The sequence below is a fragment of the Triticum dicoccoides genome, chromosome 4B (assembly GCF_002162155.2).
Source record: "Triticum dicoccoides isolate Atlit2015 ecotype Zavitan chromosome 4B, WEW_v2.0, whole genome shotgun sequence".
NCBI lineage: Eukaryota > Viridiplantae > Streptophyta > Magnoliopsida > Poales > Poaceae > Triticum > Triticum dicoccoides.
This window is the reverse complement of record NC_041387.1, coordinates 54,010,191-54,029,762: the sequence shown is the minus strand read 5'-3', so window position 1 is coordinate 54,029,762 and position 19,572 is coordinate 54,010,191. Positions and strand designations below refer to the sequence as shown.

Sequence of the window (19,572 nt, the reverse complement as noted above, 5' to 3'; positions counted from 1 at the left end):
TGCAATACCTTGTGAGCAGTAGGGGTCAATTTTACCCTTTTCTATAAGTAAGAGTGTCGAACCCAACGAGGAGCAGAAGGAAATGACAAGTTGTTTTCAGCAAGGTAATGTCTGCAAGTGCTAAAATTGTAAGTAGCGGAGTAGTTTGATAGCAAGATAATTTGTAACGAGCAAGTAACGATAGTAGTAACAAAAGTGCAGCAAGGTATCCCAATCCTTTTGAGGCAAAGGAAAGGCTAAAATGGTCTCTTATGGTAAGCAAAGTGTTCTTGAGAGTACACGGGAATTTCATCTAGTCACTTTCATCATGTTGGCTTAATTCGTGTTCGCTACTTTGATAATTTGGTATGTGGGTGGACCGGTTCTTAGGTGTTGTTCTTACTTGAACAAACCTCCTACTTATGATTAACCCTCTCACAAGCATCCGCAACTACAAGAAAAGTATTAAGAATAAATTCTAACCATAGCATTAAACTTTTGGATCCAATCGGTCCCTTACCGAATAACGCACAAGCTGGGGTTTAAGCTTCTGTCACTCTTGCAACCCATCATCTAATAATTACTCCACAATGCATTTCCTTAGGCCCAAATATGGTGAAGTGTCATGTAGTCGACGTTCACATGACACCACTAAGGGAATCACAACATACATATCATCAAAGTATCGAACACATATCAAGTTCACATGATTACTTGCAACATGATTTCTCCGTGACCTCAAGAACAAAAGTAACTACTCACAAATGATTATCATGCTAAAGAACAGAGGGGTATTAAATAGCATAATGGATCTAAACATATAATCTTCCACCAAATAAACCATATAGTAATCAACTACAAGATGTAATCAACACTACTAGTCACCCACAAGCACCAATCTATAGTTCCGGTACAAAGATTGAACACAAGGGATGAACTAGGGTTTGAGAGGAGTTGGTGTTGTTGAAGATGTTGATGAAGATAGCCCTCCCCAAGATGGGAGAGTTGTTGGTGATGATGATGGCAATGATTTCCCCCTCCGGGGGGGAAGTTCCCCCGGCGGAATCGCTCCGCTGGAGGGAAAAAGTGCTCATGTCCAGGTTCCGCCTCGAGATGGCGGCGCTTCATCCCGAAAGTCCTTCCCTTATTTTTTTTTCTAGGTCAAAATGACTTATATACCAGAAGAGGGGCACCGGATGTGGGCTTGGGTGAGCACAACCCACCAGGGCGCGCCTGGGCTCCCTTGCATGCCCAGGTGGGTTGTGCCTACCTGGTGTCCCCCTCTGGTACTTATTTGCTCCAAAATTCCTCAAATATTCAATAAAATTCCTCGTGAAGTTTCAGCTCATTTGGAGTTGTGTAGAATAGGTAGCCCGACGTAGCTTTTTCAGGTCCAGTTTTCCAGCTGCCAGAATTCTCCCCCTTTGTGTATACCTTGCATGTTATGAGAGAAAAGGCATTATAATTACTCCAAAAAGCATTATTATTCAATAAAACAACATAAATAACAGTAGGAAAACATGATGCAAAATGGACATATCAACTCCCCCAAGCTTACACCTCGCTTGTCCTCAAGCGAAAACCGAAATTGAAAAACATGTCCACATGCTTAGAGAGAGAGGTGTCGGTAAAAACAAAAAATACAGACATAGCTACATCATGTAGCTTATCATAACAGCAACAAATTTTAACATAAAACTTATATCATAGAACTTTTATTATATGCTTCTCATGGACAAGTGAAAATTCATCACAACATCGAAGTATAAAGCATAAAATCTATTGGAAACCAACAAACTATGTTCTCGGTCAACTTTGCAACTACAATTCATCATCTTTTCAGGAAGGGTCACGTATCAGAGCCTTTAGGCAAGTCCACATACTTAACCATCATCTAGTCTTCTATGATTGCTAACACTCACCGCGTACACATGAGCAAAACGTTTCAACTGGACACATAGAAAGGTAGGGGCTTATGATTTCGCCTCCCAAGGCATTCACCTGATGGGTGATGTCAACAATAATTACTCATGCTACCTATATTCAGTTGGATATATGTGCCTAGATCTTTCCTCACCACATGATGCTGCCAAAGGAGAAAATAAAAAGGAATAGAGAGAAGAACTTTGACTCTTGCATGAAAGTAAATACATGAAAGTAAAAGATAGGCCCTTCACAGAGGGAAATAGAGGTTGCCATGCACTTTTTGTTTGTATTCTCAACCCCTTAGTGCAATAGAACGTCACGTTATATTGCCCCTTGTGATGGCAACCTTTATTATGTAGTCTGTCACTTTTATTCTTCGCCATCACAAGTTCGTACAACGCTCAATTTCCCCTTACACTAAATGATCTTACACTTTTAGAAGCAATTTTTATTGCCTTTTTGCACCGATGACAACTTACTTGAAGGATCTTACTCAATCCATAGGTAGGTTTGGTGGACTCTCAAACAAGATTTGGGTTTAAGGGTTTTGGATGCACAAGTAGTATCTCTACTCAGTGCGGAGTTTTTGGCTAGCAAAGATAAGGGCAAGCACCACATATTGAAGTATCAATGACAATATAACTTCTATGTGAATATGAACAAACATAAATCATTATGTTGTCTTCCTTGTCCAACGTCAACAATTTTGGCATATAATATTTTGATGGGTGCTCACAATCACAAAATATTTCCAGGATAGTGTATTTGCATGTGAATCTTCTCTTCCCTTATTAATTCTTTCAAGAGTTGCATCATTGACCAATGCTATGTTTGTCAATCTACAATACAATTTTCTACTTATACTTTTCCTTGTGTAATGTCATCACTTACCATACGATTAGCATATGATCTTTTTCATTTATTTCCTTTCTATTTATTGAAACAAGAAAGTAAAGAAGGCAAAACTCAAACTAAACTTTATTATATATCTCGCACACGATTACAAAGATTGATCACTAAGCAAACTCTCGAAAAGAAAGGATCAAACTAAACTTTTATTCATATAATAGCAAAAGATAACCATGGATCAAACTAAGAAACAAGAAAGTAAAGAAGGCAAAACTCAAACTACACTTTATTATATATCTCGCACACGATTACAAAGATTGATCACTAAGCAAACTCTCGAAAAGAAAGGATCAAACTAAACTTTTATTCATCTAAGAGCAAAAGATAACCATGGGTCAAACTAAGAAAGTAAAGGCAAACGATAGTGGAGATGATACGATACCGGGGCACCTCCCCCAAGCTTAGCAAAATCCAAGGGGAGTGCCCATACCCGATACTCAGTTTTCTTTTGGTTGTGAAGAAGGAGGTTGTGGTGTGTCTGATGCCAACGCATACTACCGAGCCGAAGAGGGGAGCTCGACGGAAAAAGTGTTCTGGTCTCAGTATTGCTGAGGCCGAACAGCCGGTGCCCCTGAGCGACCAGCTAAAGCAGCTGGTCGAGCGCCACAAGGTGGCCGAACAGGCCATGAAGGGCCTCATAGCTCGGCTGTGGCCTGGAGAAGTCATGCATGGGAGCTACTTCGGCCTGGTGCAGCGGCTGGTGGACGCGTGTCCGTGGATTGAGGTCGTCAAGCGCTCTGTTTGTATTGAAGGTGCCCGTCGGGCCCTTGCCCGTGCTAAGGTGCACTGGGGCAAGCTAGACGCGGAGAAGCTGTTGACGGACGCGCCACCACCGGGCAAGGAGTATCGTACGCCCGAGATGTATTATAATGGCGTTCTGAAGGGTGCCCGCCGCATAGCGGATGAGTGCTCCAAAGATGTAATTTTTGAGTAAACTCGCATTTGTTATCCTGTACGCTGAAGCTTTGTTCATATGCGTTAAGCAACACTTGTTAATTTAAAATATTACCTTATGTGCGGCCATTTATCAAAATCTGAGAGATGCAAGTCGTCGGCTTCGACCCCCATGCCACGAGTGTTGGGGTGTTCGGGATAAATCTGATCGCTCTTGTTCCCATTCTTGGGTCCATCTAGGGAGGCGTTCAGCACAACGAACCAGGCCGTCGGACTTATAATGCTTTATCACTCTCACTTAGCCATAGAATTCTATAATTTTAAATTTCGGCGAAGCCCCTAGTATTCGGAGGACCGAGTTCGGGGCGCTATCCACGCCTAGGCCGGATAAGTCCGGTTCCTCGCTCGAAGCGGCATAAGTCTTTAAGGACTCGAAGAAACCTCATGAACAGCGACCGGTCTCTCGCACTATCATGATAGTCAGTTTTAGCTTTCTCTACTAAGGTGTTAACCCAGCTCAACTGGGGCACAATCGCAGTAGTTCTCCCAGCGCTACCTTAGCCAACAATGCGGAACGTAAGGTACCAAAACATGGGAGCCGGGCAAACCCAACTATTGACCAAACACATGATTTGGAGCCGATGCATATAGTGCTATAAGTTCGGGGTGTCGCACTCGTTAGAGTGTTCGGTCTTCTCACACCATGTTATGGGGTGTTGTAAGCCCCTGGTGTATTATCCGTACCAAAGTGTACGGTTGCAGAATGTCATGACTGAACATATTTGTATATAAAAATAGATAAGTACAATAATAGGTAAGAGCTATATATTGTTTATTAAAAAAGGACTGCTGCGAAAGCAGAACGATACAAAAAGTGCGGTAAGCAAGAGATGGGAGTATTTGACATATTCCCCTCGAGGGGAAAGCTGCAGGATTGTAAGAGAAATAGGTATTAAACTCGTTATAGAGACCACCTGGACTTTTGGCGTGGCTTGCTTCCTCCCTGGCTTTTGCATCGTGGGTTCGGCGAGAGTATTGCCGGACAGGCCTTCTGAATAGTTGGGTCCTGAAAGTGTGTGAAAAGGAAAACAGCGAAATAGGGAGCCCCTTAGTGCGGTTGAGCCGCATTCTGGGCGTGCCGTTGTTGTGCCCCTCCCCTTATGCCCATGGTATCTCTAAGGCGTAATTATGTACGCGTGGTACCAGTATCGCCGTTTGACGGGGGCTGGGGTTGGGGCCGCACTGCTATGCTTGCTCGGAACGTGCCAGCCGGATTTGTTGTAGGTTACTTCGGGCTCGCTTGACGTTGTCCGGACGTTTGGCACCTGGGTTGGAGAACTGCCTTGAGAGGCTACTCTGTACTTCCGCCGCCAGGGCCGCTGTGTGCTCCTCCGTTCGGAGAGAGCGTTCGGTGTTTCCGTTTACCGCGATGACTCCGCGAGGTCCTGGCATCTTGAGCTTGAGATATGCGTAGTGCGGCACTGCATTGAATTTGGCAAATACGGTTCGTCCGAGCAGGGCGTGATAGCCGCTGCGGAATGGGACTATGTCGAAGATTAACTCCTCGCTCCGGAAGTTATCCGGGGATCCGAAGACCACCTCGAGTGTGACCGAGCCTGTATAGCTGGCTTCTACCCCTGGTATGACACCTTTGAAGGTTGTCTTTGTGGGTTTAATCCTTGAAGGATCGATGCCCATTTTTCGCACTGTGTCCTGGTAAAGCAGGTTCAGGCTACTGCCGCCGTCCATTAGGACTCTGGTAAGGTGAAATCCGTCGATAATTGGGTCTAGGACCAGTGCGGCGAATCCGCCGTGACGGATGCTGGTGGGATGGTCCCTTTGATCGAAGGTGATCGGGCAGGAGGACCATGGGTTGAACTTTGGGGCGACTGGCTCCAGCGCATAGACGTCCTTGAGAGCATGCATCCGCTCCCTTTTGGGGATGTGGGTTGCGTATATCATATTTACCGTCCGAACTTGTGGGGGAAATCCCTTCTGTCCTTTGTTGTTCGGCGGCCGGGGCCCCTCCTCGTCATCGCTATGTAGCCCCTTGTCTCTGGTCTCGGCACTTAACTTGCCTGCCTGCTTGAACACCCAACAATCCCTGTTGGTGTGATTGGCTGGCTGTTTGGGTGTGCCGTGTATCTGGCATGAGCGATCGAGTATCCGATCTAAGATGGATGGGCCCTGAGGGTTTCTTTTGAATGGCTTCTTCCGCTGACCCGGTTTAGAGCCTCTGAATCCGGCATTGACTGCCGTATCTTCAGTATTATCACCGTTAATGCGGCGCTCATGCTTGTTGCGACGTGACCTGCCGTTGTTATCCTTGGTATCCGAATTGCCGGGGCTCTTGGTTATGTTATTGCTACGAGCTAGCCAGTTGTCTTCTCCCGCACAGAAGCGGGTCATGAGTGTCATGAGGGCTGCCATAGACTTTGGCTTTTCCTGTCCTAGGTGTCGGGCAAGCCATTCATCTCGGATGTTGTGCCTGAAGGCTGCAAGGGCCTCGGCGTCTGGACAATCGACTATTTGGTTTTTCTTGGTTAGGAACCGTGTCCAGAATTGTCTGGCCGATTCCTCTGGCTGCTGGATTATGTGGCTTAGGTCATCAGCGTCTAGTGGTCGCACATACGTGCCCTGGAAGTTGTCAAGGAATGCGGATTCCAGGTCCTCCCAAAAACTAATTGACTCTGCTGGCAGGTTGTTAAGCCAATGTCGAACTGGTCCTTTAAACTTGAGCGGGAGGTATTTGATGGCGTGTAGATCATCACCACGGGCCATGTGGATATGAAGGAGATAATCCTCGATCCATACCGCAGGATTTGTTGTGCCATCGTATGATTCGATGTTTACGGGTTTGAAGCCCTCGGGGATTTGATGATCCATTACTTCGTCTGTGAAGCATAGTGGGTGTGCGGCGCCCCTGTACTGGGCTATATCACGACGCAGCTCGGACGAGCTTGGTCTGTTGTATTCGGCCGGGCCATACTTACTATGTCCGGCGTGATGGTTAGCGTCACGTGAAGCGGGGCGCCCATGCGATCCATAGATCGATCTTGTTTGCCTTGCCTTATTCTCCAAGATGTCACACAGGTCTGTTGTGTCTCCCCGTACTCTGGTATGTTTTGAGCGGTGTCGGGGTGCGGCTTGGGTTGAGGTCCCGAAGGCCTCTCTATCGCGGCCACGGGGTGGCCGATCGGGCGCATCGTACGCTGGTGATGTAGGTTTAGTTGCTTCCTCCTCAAGTTGGGATAGCAGCCTGCGCTTTGGGTAGCTCTTGGATGGGCGTTCTAGTTTATACTCTTCGGCTGTCAGGACTTCGGTCCATCTGTCGGCTAGCAAGTCTTGGTCAGCTCTAAGCTATTGTTGTTTCTTCTTGAGGCTGCTTGCCGTGGCTCTGGGCCTGCGTTTGAAACGCTCTTGTTCGACGGGATCCTCTGGCATGGCGAATTCGTCGTCGTCGAGGCTTGCCTCATCTTCGGAGGGAGGCATGTAATTGTAGTCCTCATCCTCTTTGTCGGCCGCTCTCTCATGAGGGCTGGCTCCTTCGTCCTCCTGCACTGAATCCTGCTGGAGGGGGTTGTCTTTGGCACTATCTGGCGTATTGTTATCTCCGGTGCCGGAATCGCCGTTTTTGCTTTGGCGGGACTTAGAGCGGCGCCGCTGACGTCGGCGCTTGGGTTGCTTCTTGGAGGGGTCATCCTCCGTTTTCTCCTCGCCATCCCCCGCTTTAGGGGTGTCCACCATGTATATGTCATATGACGAGGTGGCTTTCCAGTTCCCTATAGGTGTTGGTTCTTGATCGTCTCCTTCATCGGCGTCCTTCGATGTCCTCGGAGTCAAAGTCGAGCATGTCGGTTAAATCATCGACAGTGGCTACGAAGTGGGTGGTGGGTGGGATACGAATTTCTTCGTCGTCCGTATCCCAACCGTGTTGGCCGTAGTCCGGCCAGGGCTCTCCTGACAAAGAGAGGGACTTTAACGAATTCAGGATACTGCCAAAAGGCGAGTGCTGAAAGACATCCACGGCGGTGAACTCCATGACCGGAGCCCAATCGGGCTTAATCGGAAGAGGTGCAGGATTTACGGAGTCCGGATCAGAGTCCAGCACCTTGGAGTCACGGGCCTTGCAAGGGACTAGGCTGGTATCCGGCTCTATCGCCGTAGAGGTTGCAGCTTTCGGGGCGGCGTCCAACCGTCCGTCCCCGACTGGCGCAGCGGGCTCCGAGCTAATGGTCAGAGCGGACACCTGAGCAATGCTCTGGGTGTTGTCCGATGACAGAGCTAAATCATGCCCATCGTGACAGTGCGGCGCGCTCGGTCGTGGCTCGAATCCGTCGAAGATCAAGTCCCCGCGGATGTCGGTCGTCTAGTTTAAGCTTCCAAACCTGACCTGGTGGCCAGGGGCGTAGCTTTCGATCCGCTCCAGATGGCCGAACGAGTCGGCCCGCAGTGCGAAGCCGCCGAATACGAAGATCTATCCAGGGAGAAAAGTCTCATCCCGGACCGCATCGCGATTGTCGAGCGAAGAAGCCATCGGGCCTAAAGGCGACGACATAGAGGAACTCTCAATGAAAGCACCAATGTCGGTGTCAAAACGAGCGGATCTCGGGTAGGGGGTCCCGAACTGTGCGTCTAGGCGGATGATAATAGGAGACAAGGGACACGATGTTTTTACCCAGGTTCGGGCCCTCTCGATGGAGGTAAAACCCTACTCCTGCTTGATTAATATTGATGATATGGGTAGTACAAGAGTAGATCTACCACGAGATCGGAGTGGCTAAACCCTAGAAGCTATCCTATGGTATGATTGTTTTTCGTCCTACGGACTAAAACTCTCTGGTTTATATAGACACCGGAGAGGGCTAGAGTTACACAGAGTCGGTTACAATGGGAGGAGATCTTCATATCGTATCGCCAAACTTGCCTTCCACGCCAAGGAAAGTCCCATCCGGACACGGGACGGAGTCTTCAATCTTGTATCTTCATAGTCCGGGAGTCCGGCCAAAGGTCTTAGTCCGGCCATCCGGACACCCCCTAATCCAGGACTCCCTCAAGCATAGTAAGGTTTAAGGATATCTTCCTCTTCCCCTTCGGTAGGCAAGTCTTGCTCGATCATCGACACTTGATATCCGGTGGCCTCCTTGCTCTTGTCCTCATTGGTTGCTCCAACGGGATCTTTTCTCTTCAGCTCGATCTTCATCAACCAAGCATCCTCTTCCATATGATCAGAGGGAGAAGAAGACATGATGCCTGGCTCAACAGATCTGACAGACAACAGCGAGAAAAGAAAATAGGATATTTCTCCGCGATACGGAGGTCAACAGGTTCGGGAGGTATATAAAGATTTTTTATCTTGGGGAACAAGCAGACCGGAAGAAAAACAGAGTCCGGAAAGTACCCGAGGTGGGCACCAGGCGCGCCCTGGTGTATCGTGCCCACCAGGGTCACTTTCCTCAAAGTTTATTATTTTCCTAAGTTTTTAAATATTCCAAAACTGACAAAAAATATTTTTGCGGATTTTCCAGAGTCCGTTTACTTACCGTATCACGTACCTCCCCTTTTTCACCATTCTGGAGTGTTCCGGAAGGTTTCTTTTATGTGTTCTTCCGGTGTCATAGTTTGGATAATATTGCTTTCAACACTAATGGGCGTACCTGAGATATAATGTTTTATTCGTTGCCCATTAACAACCTTCCGGTTAGTACCTTCGACATTATTTATTTTGATAGCTCCGGATCGGTAGACCTCCTCGATGACATAGGGTCCTTCCCATTTGGAGAGGAGTTTTCCTACAAAGAATCTGAAATGAGAGTTGTACAAAAGAACATATTCCCCAAATTTCAACTCACGCTTTCGGATTTTTTGTCATGCCATCTTTTAACCTTTTTCTTTGAATAACTTTGCATTTTCATAAGCCTAGGTTCTCCATTCATCTAATGATCTAATATCAAATAACCTCTTTTCACCGGCAAGTTTGAAATCATAGTTGAGTTCTTTGATTGCCCAATATGCTTTATGTTCTAACTCAAGAGGCAAATGGCAAGCTTTTCCATAAACCATTTTATAAGGAGACATACCCATAGGATTTTTATAAGCTATTCTGTAAGCCCAGAGTGCATCATATAGTTTCTTAGCCAATTCTTCCGGGACCTATTGACAGTCTTTTGTAAGATTAGTTTTATTTCTCTATTGCTAAGTTCAACTTTACCACTAGACTGAGGATGATAAGGTGATGTAATTCTATGGTTAACATCATACTTAGCAAGCATTTTACGGAAAGCACCTTGAATATAGTGTGAACCACCATCAGTCATTAAATATCTAGGGACTCCAAACCTTGGGAATATAATTTCCTTGAGCATTTTAATAGAGGTCTTGTGATCAACACTACTAGTTGGAATAGCTTCTAACCACTTAGTAACATAATCAACAACAAACAAAATATGCGTATACCCATTAGAGGAAGGAAAAGGTCCCATGAAATCAAATCCCCAAACATCAAATGGTTCAATAGCAAGTGAATAATTCATAGGCATTTCTTGACGCTTACCGATATTACCTATTCTATGACATTCATCACAAGATGAGATAAACTTACGGGCATCCTCGAAGAGAGTAGGCCAATAAAAACCGGATTGCGATACCTTATGAGCGGTTTTGTCTCCCGCATGATGTCCTCCATAAGCCTCGGAGTGACATTTCCATAGGATTTGTTCATGTTCATGCTCAGGTACACAACATCTAATAATACCATCTACTCTTTCTTTATAAAGATGTGGGTCATCCCAAAAGTAATGTCTTAAATCATAGAAGATTATTTTTGTTGGTATGTGAAGCTAGGTGGTATGTATTTAGCAACAATATAATTAGCATAGTCAGCATACCAAGGTGTACTATTATAAACATTTATTGCATCTACTTTTTCATCAGGAAAGCTATCATTAATAGGTTGTGGGTCATCAAGAATATTTTCAAGTCTAGACAAGTTATCAGCTACGGGGTTCTCTGCTCCTTTCCTATTAGTGATATGCAAGTCAAATTTTTGTAGCAGAAGAACCAACTAATGAGTCTAGGTTTAGCATCTTTCTTTTCCATAAGATGTTTTATAGCAGCATGATCAGTGTGAACAATCACTTTAGAATCAACAATGTAAGATCTGAATTTATCACAAGCAAACACCACTGCTAAGGATTCTTTTTCAGTAGTAGCTTAATTTCGTTGAGCACTGTCTAGAGTTTTACTAGCATAATGGATAACATTTAATTTCTTATCAACTCTTTGTCTTAAAACAACACCAATAGCATAATCACTAGCATCACACATAATCTTAAAAGGCAAGTTCCAATCAGGTAGTTGAACAACAGGTGCAGTAATTAAGGCTTTCTTTAGTATTTCGAAGGCTTCCAAGCAATCATCATCAAACACAAAATGGATATCCTTTCGCAAAAGATTTGTAAGAGGCCTAGAAATTTTAGAGAAGTCTTTGATAAACCTCCTATAGAAACCAGCATGACCAAGGAAACTACGAATACCTTTGATATCTTTAGGACATGGCATTTTCTCAATTGCATCAACCTTGGCCTTGTCCACTTCAATGCCTCTTTCAGAAATTTTGTGAACCAAAACAATACCTTCGTTAACCATACAGTTGCACTTCTCACAATTCAAGACAAGATTTGTTTGTTCACATTTCTGCAAAACTCGATCAAGATTGCATAAACAATCCTCAAAAGACTTCCCATAAACAGAAAAGTCATTCATGAAAACCTCAAAAATCTTTTCACGAAAATCAGAGAATATAGCAATCATACATCTTTGAAAAGTAACAGGTGCATTACATAAACCAAAAGGCATACGTCTATAAGCATACGTTCCAAAAGGACAAGTAAAAGTGGTCTTTTCTTGATTAGGTTGTGAAACAGGTATTTGTGAAAAAACAAAATATCCATCAAGGAAGCAAAAATGTGTGTGCTTAGATAATCTTTCTAACATTTGATCAATAAAAGGCAGAGGGTAATGATCTTTTCTAGTTGCTTTGTTTAATTTCCTATAATCAATTACCATTCTATAGCCTGTGACAATTCTTTATGGAAGAAGCTCATTCTTATCATTAGGAATAACAATAATACCTTCCTTCTTAGCGACACAATGAACTGGACTAACCCATCTACTATCATCTATAGGATAGATTATACCTGCTTCCAGAAGTTTCAATATTTCCATTCTTACTACTTCTTTCATCTTCGAATTTAATCGACGTTGGTGATCAACAATGGGTTTAGCATCAGGTTCCATATTAATCTTGTGCTGACATAGAGTGGGACTAATGCCCTCAAGATCATCAAGAGTATATCCGATAGCAGCTCGGTGCTTCCTTAGAACTTTCAATAATCTCTCTTCTTCATGTTCTGAAAGGATAACACTAATAATAACAAGATATATCTTTTTCTCATCAAGATAAGCATATTTCAAAGTGGCTGGCAATTGTTTTAATTCAAACACAGGATCACCTTTAGGTGGAGGAGGACCTCCTAGAGTTTCAATAGGCAAATTGTTTTTAAGCAGAGGTTGTTGTTCAAAAAAGATTCTATCTATTTCATTTCTTTCACGCATATGCAAATCATTTTCATGGTCTAGCAAATATTGTTCTAAAGGATCAGTAGGAGGTACAACAATAGAAGCAAGACCAATAGTTTCATCCTTACTAGGCAAATCTTTCTTATGAGGTTGTCTACTAAACTTGGAAAAATTAAATTCATGAGATTCATCACCAAAGCTAACACCGACAATTTGTTTCTTACAATCTATTCTGGCATTGACGGTGTTCAAGAAAGGTCTACCAAAGATAATGGGACAAAAGTCATCTTGTGGGGAGCCAAGAACAAGAAAATCAGTAGGGTATTTTGTCTTTTCACACAATACTTCAACATCTCTAAGAATCCCAATTGGTGATATAGTATCTCTACTGGAAAGTTTAATAGTAACATCTATGTCTTCTATTTCAGCAGGTGCTATTTCATTCTTAATTTCTTCATATAAGGAAAAAGGAATAGCACTCACACTAGCACCTAGGTCACATAACCCATGATAACAGTGATCTCATATCTTAACTGAGATAACGGGCATGCCAACAATTGGTCTATGTTTATCCTTTTTATCAGGTTTGGCAATTCTAGAAGCTTCATCACAGAATTAAATAACATGCCCATCAATATTATCGACTAAGAGATCTTTAATCATAGCAACACTAGGTTCAACTCTGATTTGTTCAGCTGGTTTGGATGTTCTAACATAACTTTTGTTAACCACAATTGAAGCTTTAGCATGTTTCTTTACCCTAATAGGGAAATGTGGTCTTTCAATATAAGCAGTGGGAACAACTAGATCAACATTGTAAATGATAGTTTCTTCTTTAATAGGTGGGTGATATTTAAACCACTTCTCCTTAGGGAGATCAACATGAGTAGCAAAATATTCACAAAAGGAAGCGACTATCTCGTAGTCAAGTCCATATTTAGTGCTAAAATTTTGAAAAGCATCGGTATTCATAAAAGATTTAACACAATCAAACTTAGGTTCAATTCCTGACTCTTTACCTTCATCGAGTTCCCAATCTTCAGAGTTGTGTTTAATTCTTTCTAAAAGATCCCACCGGAATTCAATAGTCTTCTTCATAAAAGAACCGGTACAAGAAGTATCGAGCATGGATTGATCATTACGAGAAAGCCGAGCATAAAAATTCTAAATAATAATTTCTCTTGAGAGCTCATGATTGGGGCATGAATATAACATTGACTTAAGCCTCCCCCAAGTTAGAGCGATAATTTCTCCTTCACGAGGCCAAAATTATATATACTAGTCGCCAACCCGTGCACCTGCACGGGCTAGTACATTATTTACACATTTACACAAACAATCACAAAGCAAATATTATATATTGGAAGTGAAATATGTAGGAATAATACATGATAGACTTGCATGTTTATTATTTCAAACCACTTGTTTTTTGCCCAACCGAAGGACTAAAAGGAAGTACATTCCTTCAAATAGTTCCTCATTCATAGTTTCTTAAATCAGTGCTTGTTTGAATGGTACTAAGTGAATTGCATCATTGAACACCTTTAGAATTGGCCAAGTTCTATGCCCAGCCGACGTTTGCACATGATGTACTATTGTACTATAACATATTTCAGAACTTACTTTTTTCCATTGATATATCAATATGTTCTCCCCCTAGTAAAAAACAAAAGTAATATATTTTTAGGCATTTAAAAGTTATTTAGTTATATAAATGTCTAAAGTAGAGAATAATAATGTTTGAACCAAGGGGGTGTAAACCAATAAAACTCAGATCACTAATAGAGAAAGAACATGTATTAAACCATAATTATTCAAGGTAAATATGTTGAAGTTAAGGAGGCATAGATAGATAGATACACTGGATGATATGGCAATAGTCATAAATCTACATGTATCAACATACAACTGCATCATGAGTCCTCAAGATACAACAGTTCGTAAATCTCAACCACCTTGCCATCTTGAGTGCTACTCGATCATCCATTGTCCTGCAATATATGTATTTGACGAAAAACTTGGTATATGTATGCAAATAGAATGCATCAAAATAAGCAGATGCTAACAACAATATACACCTCGCATGTTATTCCATGATCCTTTTTCCTGCAATATAAATTTGATAAAGTCAAAAATTTAGAATAGAAATATATTGTGCGCCAATAATACAGTATATATGTGGAAAGGTCTAGCCCAGGTCACCTGATAAAGCCAACTTTACCATTGGATACAGATTTAACATTCATGCATGTAGATAAGAGCCTGCAACATATTTATCCTCTAATATGTGAATGCATGGATGTAAGATAGGAAAACAGATTAAATGTAAAAATACGCATGCCTGTGCACATCATGAAGACCTTATCATGATGCAACAAACCAAATTGTATGTTAGGCACTGGGGAAATTACTCTTGGTAAGGAACAATAGCAGCCAGTTTAGTTGCCCTTTTTCATAAGCTGATGGTTTCCCCTCTAGATCCACCAAGTGATGTGCCGGAGAGGAACATGTCTACCGAGGAGCTTTTTGGGTGTCAACAACAACCTTTAGGAATAGCATCTTCTATAGAAGAGTTAAATAAGAAATAAGAAACTTCATAGATGTATGGTGTATAAAATTACAAATAACAGAGACTTCCTTCTAACTTCAAGAGAAATTGATGTATAGTTAACTATTTCGTTGTGGGCTATTGCATTTAAAAACATGGTGCGCATAAAATGGTAGCATAATGGAAGTGATCATTAATTAAGTTAAGAATATTACAAAAATAATGTTTTACAAAAAGGAGATTAGACAAAGGCTTCGACTTTGATTAATATTATGACCGTTGCTTCATGAAGCACCAGTCAGTCATGGAAAAACGACAGCCCTCCTTTCATGTCAGACTTGCACTAAGAATATTCCAAACAGACCTCTGACTTCACTAAATACACTTATTGGTTTAATTCTTAAAGTTCTAGTCTTCATAGTATTTACAAAAATTAAATTAATAATGCAGAGAGAGTTTGGAGATTGTCACTTAAAACCTAAGATACTCTTACGGATAACGTAACTAACTCAGTTCTCAAAAAAAGCTTGGAGTCACTCTTATTTGTGTGCTGGCTCGCTTGGAGCAAGGAATGCTTTTTTTGCAATAGAAAAATAGTTGTACATGCTTCACATTTATGAAAAAAAACAATAGTTCCTGCAATTTTTTTCTGCTAATTCACTTGCATAAACTGTAAGAGCATAACTAAACATATACTGAAATCCTAAAACTTTCCGCATCAGATGCATAGACTGGTAATTAAATCCATTTTAATATATGGTCCTCAAATAGCGAAGCATCAGGCAAGGCCAGAAGATCATGATGTTTGTTTCTACTATCTCAGATCTCGCAAATTTAGAGGAATGTGCAACATACCATGAAGTAACTATTACCAAACATCAGCTATTCGTCGCTTGCATGGAGGATAATAATGTACGTACATCAGGGACAACTTTCAACATGATGGAAAAACACAAAAATTGTCCAGCCCAGTTACATCAACATGTAGTGCACGTGCAACAAATCTAGCTTGATAAAGTTTTGCTTGCAAAATCTATGTTGTGTCCACGATATCAGAGATAATATTAATATGATTAAATTTTAACTGCAGCATGGAACTTAAGATACATACTTGCTTGCCTTCAGAGTGGGCGCATCAGTAGCAGGCGATGAATGTCCATGGTGTGAATAGATGCGCCATCGGCCCATCGCAACTCTTTCCCTCAGGATCTGTATAGTCTCATGGATGTTGCCATGGCGGCACCTGTCACATAGACTTTAATCAGAAAAATAATAATGTCTTTTGTAGTTTAGGAAAAGTTTATATGTGTGTGCGTGTGTGAGTGTGTGTGCGTGCGTGTGTGTGTGTCTGTGTGTATAAACAATTAGGCCGTTATAAACAGGGTAAAAATATATTGCCTTGGTGTTGTTTCCTGAGAGGAAATAACTATGGGAAGTACTACAATATGCAAAAGTGGAATATCAGTTGAACTGACAAATACTCAACGGGTGCCTTGGTGTTGTTTCCTCAAGAGGAAAAAACTGTAGTAAGCAGCAATAATTGTGTATAGTAAGCCTATCAGAAAACTAACATTTATGATGTGAATTAGTAGATGCATAATTGGAGATATGCTCAGAGAAGGCAGCTCCAGGAGGATCTTACTGGGTGTCAGCATCAACTTTCAACAATAGTATCTAGACCAGTGCAGTTCATAAATTGAACAACAAACTTTATATATCTATGGTGAACAAAATTATAATCAGCACGAGACACTTTCTGATAGTCTACCTTCTAACAACAACCAAAAATGATACACACCATGCAAATGGCAAACAACGAATCAAAAAGTGAGACTTGATTGATACCTCAAGGTTGCTTCATGAAACGTTTTTTTCAGTCTTCAAAAACGAATGTGCATCCTTTCATGTTTGACCAACAATTTTGGATATCATTGAACTCACCACCAGTTCATATCTCTAACGGTCTTCAGAACTATTAAAAAAGGTGAAAAGTTACACATTGTCTTTTCAATCCAAGATAACCTTCTGAAGCTTAAGAAAAAGGTAATCACAACATGTTCCAGTGAAATGCTTTTGTAAAAATAGCTTGGAATTATTATGACTCGTGATATTTAGTGTGCTTGTTCGCCTTGTCATACAGTGTCTATTCATTCCGCTAGCTGATGAATAATAGGAAATTTATTGTAAAATGCTTCACGCATGTAAAAACTAATGCTTGATACAGTTTTTCATTCTGTGAATTGTGTGCACAGTCCATGACCATAGTTGAAATTAAAAGCCTAAACACTTTCTAGGTAGCTCGTAATAAGACTAATCTATGGCTGGAAACTGAATCACATTGAATGCTAACTCGTCAATACAGAATTGTTTGTAGGGAAGAAGAGAATATCTCGGACTGAATTCGCAAAAGAAAAAAGAATATATCAGACTGTTTTCTCTACCAGATTAGATGTCACAAATTTTGATGAGTATGTAAAATATAGCAGAATGGATATCCTGAAGTAATTGTTATCAATCATCGTATATATCAGTTGTCCAGTGCATACTATATATGTGTTAAGTAAAAAAATTCTGTTGTAATAAAAATTGATGGAAGATCTCATAAATAGCAATGGACCTATTAGAGATATATTATGCAATGCACTTGGCACAAATCTGGTTACAAATCTCAGAAATATCACTAACAGATAGATACTTCCCTGCTGAGTTGATATAGAGGCGACCGTCACCAAAAAACAAAATGGTTTTAAAATATGAACAGTTGGGTCAGCAACAATATTACCTCAAACTTGAAATCCTCGTTGAAAAAATTTGGCTTGGCATCCTCGTTCTCTGTACACATTACCTAAAACATTGATGGATCAAAGACTGGAGCTAGGCAGGGGAGACAAAGGTCCACTTTGCATAGGTTAGTGTTGTACTGGAAGGAGTACTATTGGATCACCACCTTCTGCTGAAGCTCCTCTGACGTCTCAGTCGCGACCCATGCGTGCTGCTCGAGGCAGAGCGCGCTGCAGCCCTGCAGGCGCTCTGCAAGGCGGTTGCTCCGCTCGCACCACATGCGCGCCGCCACATGCACGGCTCCGTCATTCCTACCGCCATCGACGGTGAGAGGCGCAAGGTTGCTGGATCTTTCAGCGGGCGGCCAAGCTAAGATTTGGCAACGACGGCTACCAGCAAGACCGATTCGAGCCGAGGACTGATGACTCGAGAGCAGGCAATGGAGGAGGGTGTGGATCCAGTTGGGGTGGTGTCGTTCCGCGTGCCGCCGGCGTCCCGGTCTCCCTGTGGAGGCAAGGCAGAGAAAGGTGAGAGAAGAGCAGGGAAGGACGGGAAAAGTCAAAGCAGGAGGACAGCGCGGCGGCTGCTTCTCGATGGTAAGCTCGCCCAGATGCGACGGATTCTCCGGCATCGCACCGGACGCGGAGGAGTCGAGGTGGCAGCGGGGTTCGCAAGCTCCGGCGGCGCGGCTGCTCGGGGCCGAAGGAAAGAAGATATGGATTTTTCCCTTTTGTTTTTATGGAAGGATACGGAGGGAGTATATGAGCAGGTTGAGTTTTTTTTGCCGTGAAAGAGATAAAGATTGCTTCAGTTTTTCTTTGAAATTTAAAGATTTGTTTTTTGGGAATAATCGATTGGATTAGTAATAGTATAACCATGTTTTAGATGGATTCCTTATTACAACCGATGCAAAAAATCATGGGCTTTGATGCGTTTTTTTTTTTGCAACGGAGCAAAATTTTAACTAAATCTACACCGTAATAATTTGGTCCCACCAGATTAACGGCTCATAATTTCTAATTAACGTGGTAATTTCTTGGGAGTCTGTGATTAGTATAGGTATAGATATAGATAATTCTGATCACGATGAACTAGAAGCACAGGATAATTTTTTTGATGGAATTCCAATTTCAACCGATTCCAATTTCAAGATCCAATATCATTGCATAGCCTATTGTTGGGGAACGTAGCATGCAATTTCAAAAAAAAATCCTACGATCACGCAAGATCTATCTAGGAGATGCATAGAAACGAGAGGGAGAGAGTGTGTCCACGTACGCTCGTAGACTGAAAGCGGAAGTGTTAGTTAACGTGGTTGATGTAGTCGAACGTCTTCATGATCCAACCGGTCCAAGTACCGAACGTACGACACCTCCATGTTTAGCACACATTCAGCTCGATGACATCCCTCGAACTCTTGTTCCAGCAGAGGGTCGAGGGAGACTTTCGTCAGCACGACGGCATGATGACGGTGTTGATGATGTGAACCGTGCAGGGCTTCGCCTAAGCACTACGATGATACTATCCGAGGAGTAAACGATGGAGGGGGGCACCGCACACGGCTAAGACAATATTGTGTCTTAGGGGTGCCCCCTGCCCCCATATATAAAGGAGGAGGGGAAGAGGTCGACCACAAGGGGCGTGCCAAGGGGGGAGGAGTCATACTAGGACTTCACTCCTACTCCCTCCGTTCGGAATTACTTGTCTTTAAAATGAATGTATCTGGAAATAAAATACATCTAGGTACATCCATTTCAATGAAAACTATTTCCGAACGGAGGGAGTAGTAGCTAGGATTCGCCCCCCTTTTTTCCTTCTTCCGGAGGTGGAAAGGGGAAAGGAGAGGGAGTAGGAAAAGGAAAGGGGGTGGCGCCCCTTTCCCTAGTCCAATTCGGCCTCCTCCCTTGTGGGGGGCGCACCAGCCCCTTGTGGGCTGTTTAGCCTCCCTCCTATGG

At 42.6% G+C, this 19,572-nt stretch overlaps 1 long non-coding RNA gene across 3 annotated transcripts; it reads right to left on the bottom strand.

Moving 5' to 3' along the window:
• Positions 1-14,083: 14,083 nt before the first annotated feature.
• LOC119294961 lies at positions 14,084-18,324 on the bottom strand. 3 transcript variants are annotated; one of them, XR_005143619.1, is made up of 7 exons: positions 17,784-18,324; positions 17,619-17,681; positions 16,682-16,808; positions 15,948-16,079; positions 14,491-14,850; positions 14,367-14,394; positions 14,084-14,279 (listed from the first exon to the last, which is right to left on the bottom strand). It is a non-coding gene; the product is annotated as an uncharacterized LOC119294961 (long non-coding RNA). The 3 variants fall into 3 exon arrangements; XR_005143618.1 differs by having other exon boundaries at positions 14,084-14,394; positions 14,491-14,550; positions 14,700-14,850; XR_005143617.1 differs by having other exon boundaries at positions 14,084-14,394.
• Between the last annotated feature and the right edge of the window lie 1,248 nt (positions 18,325-19,572).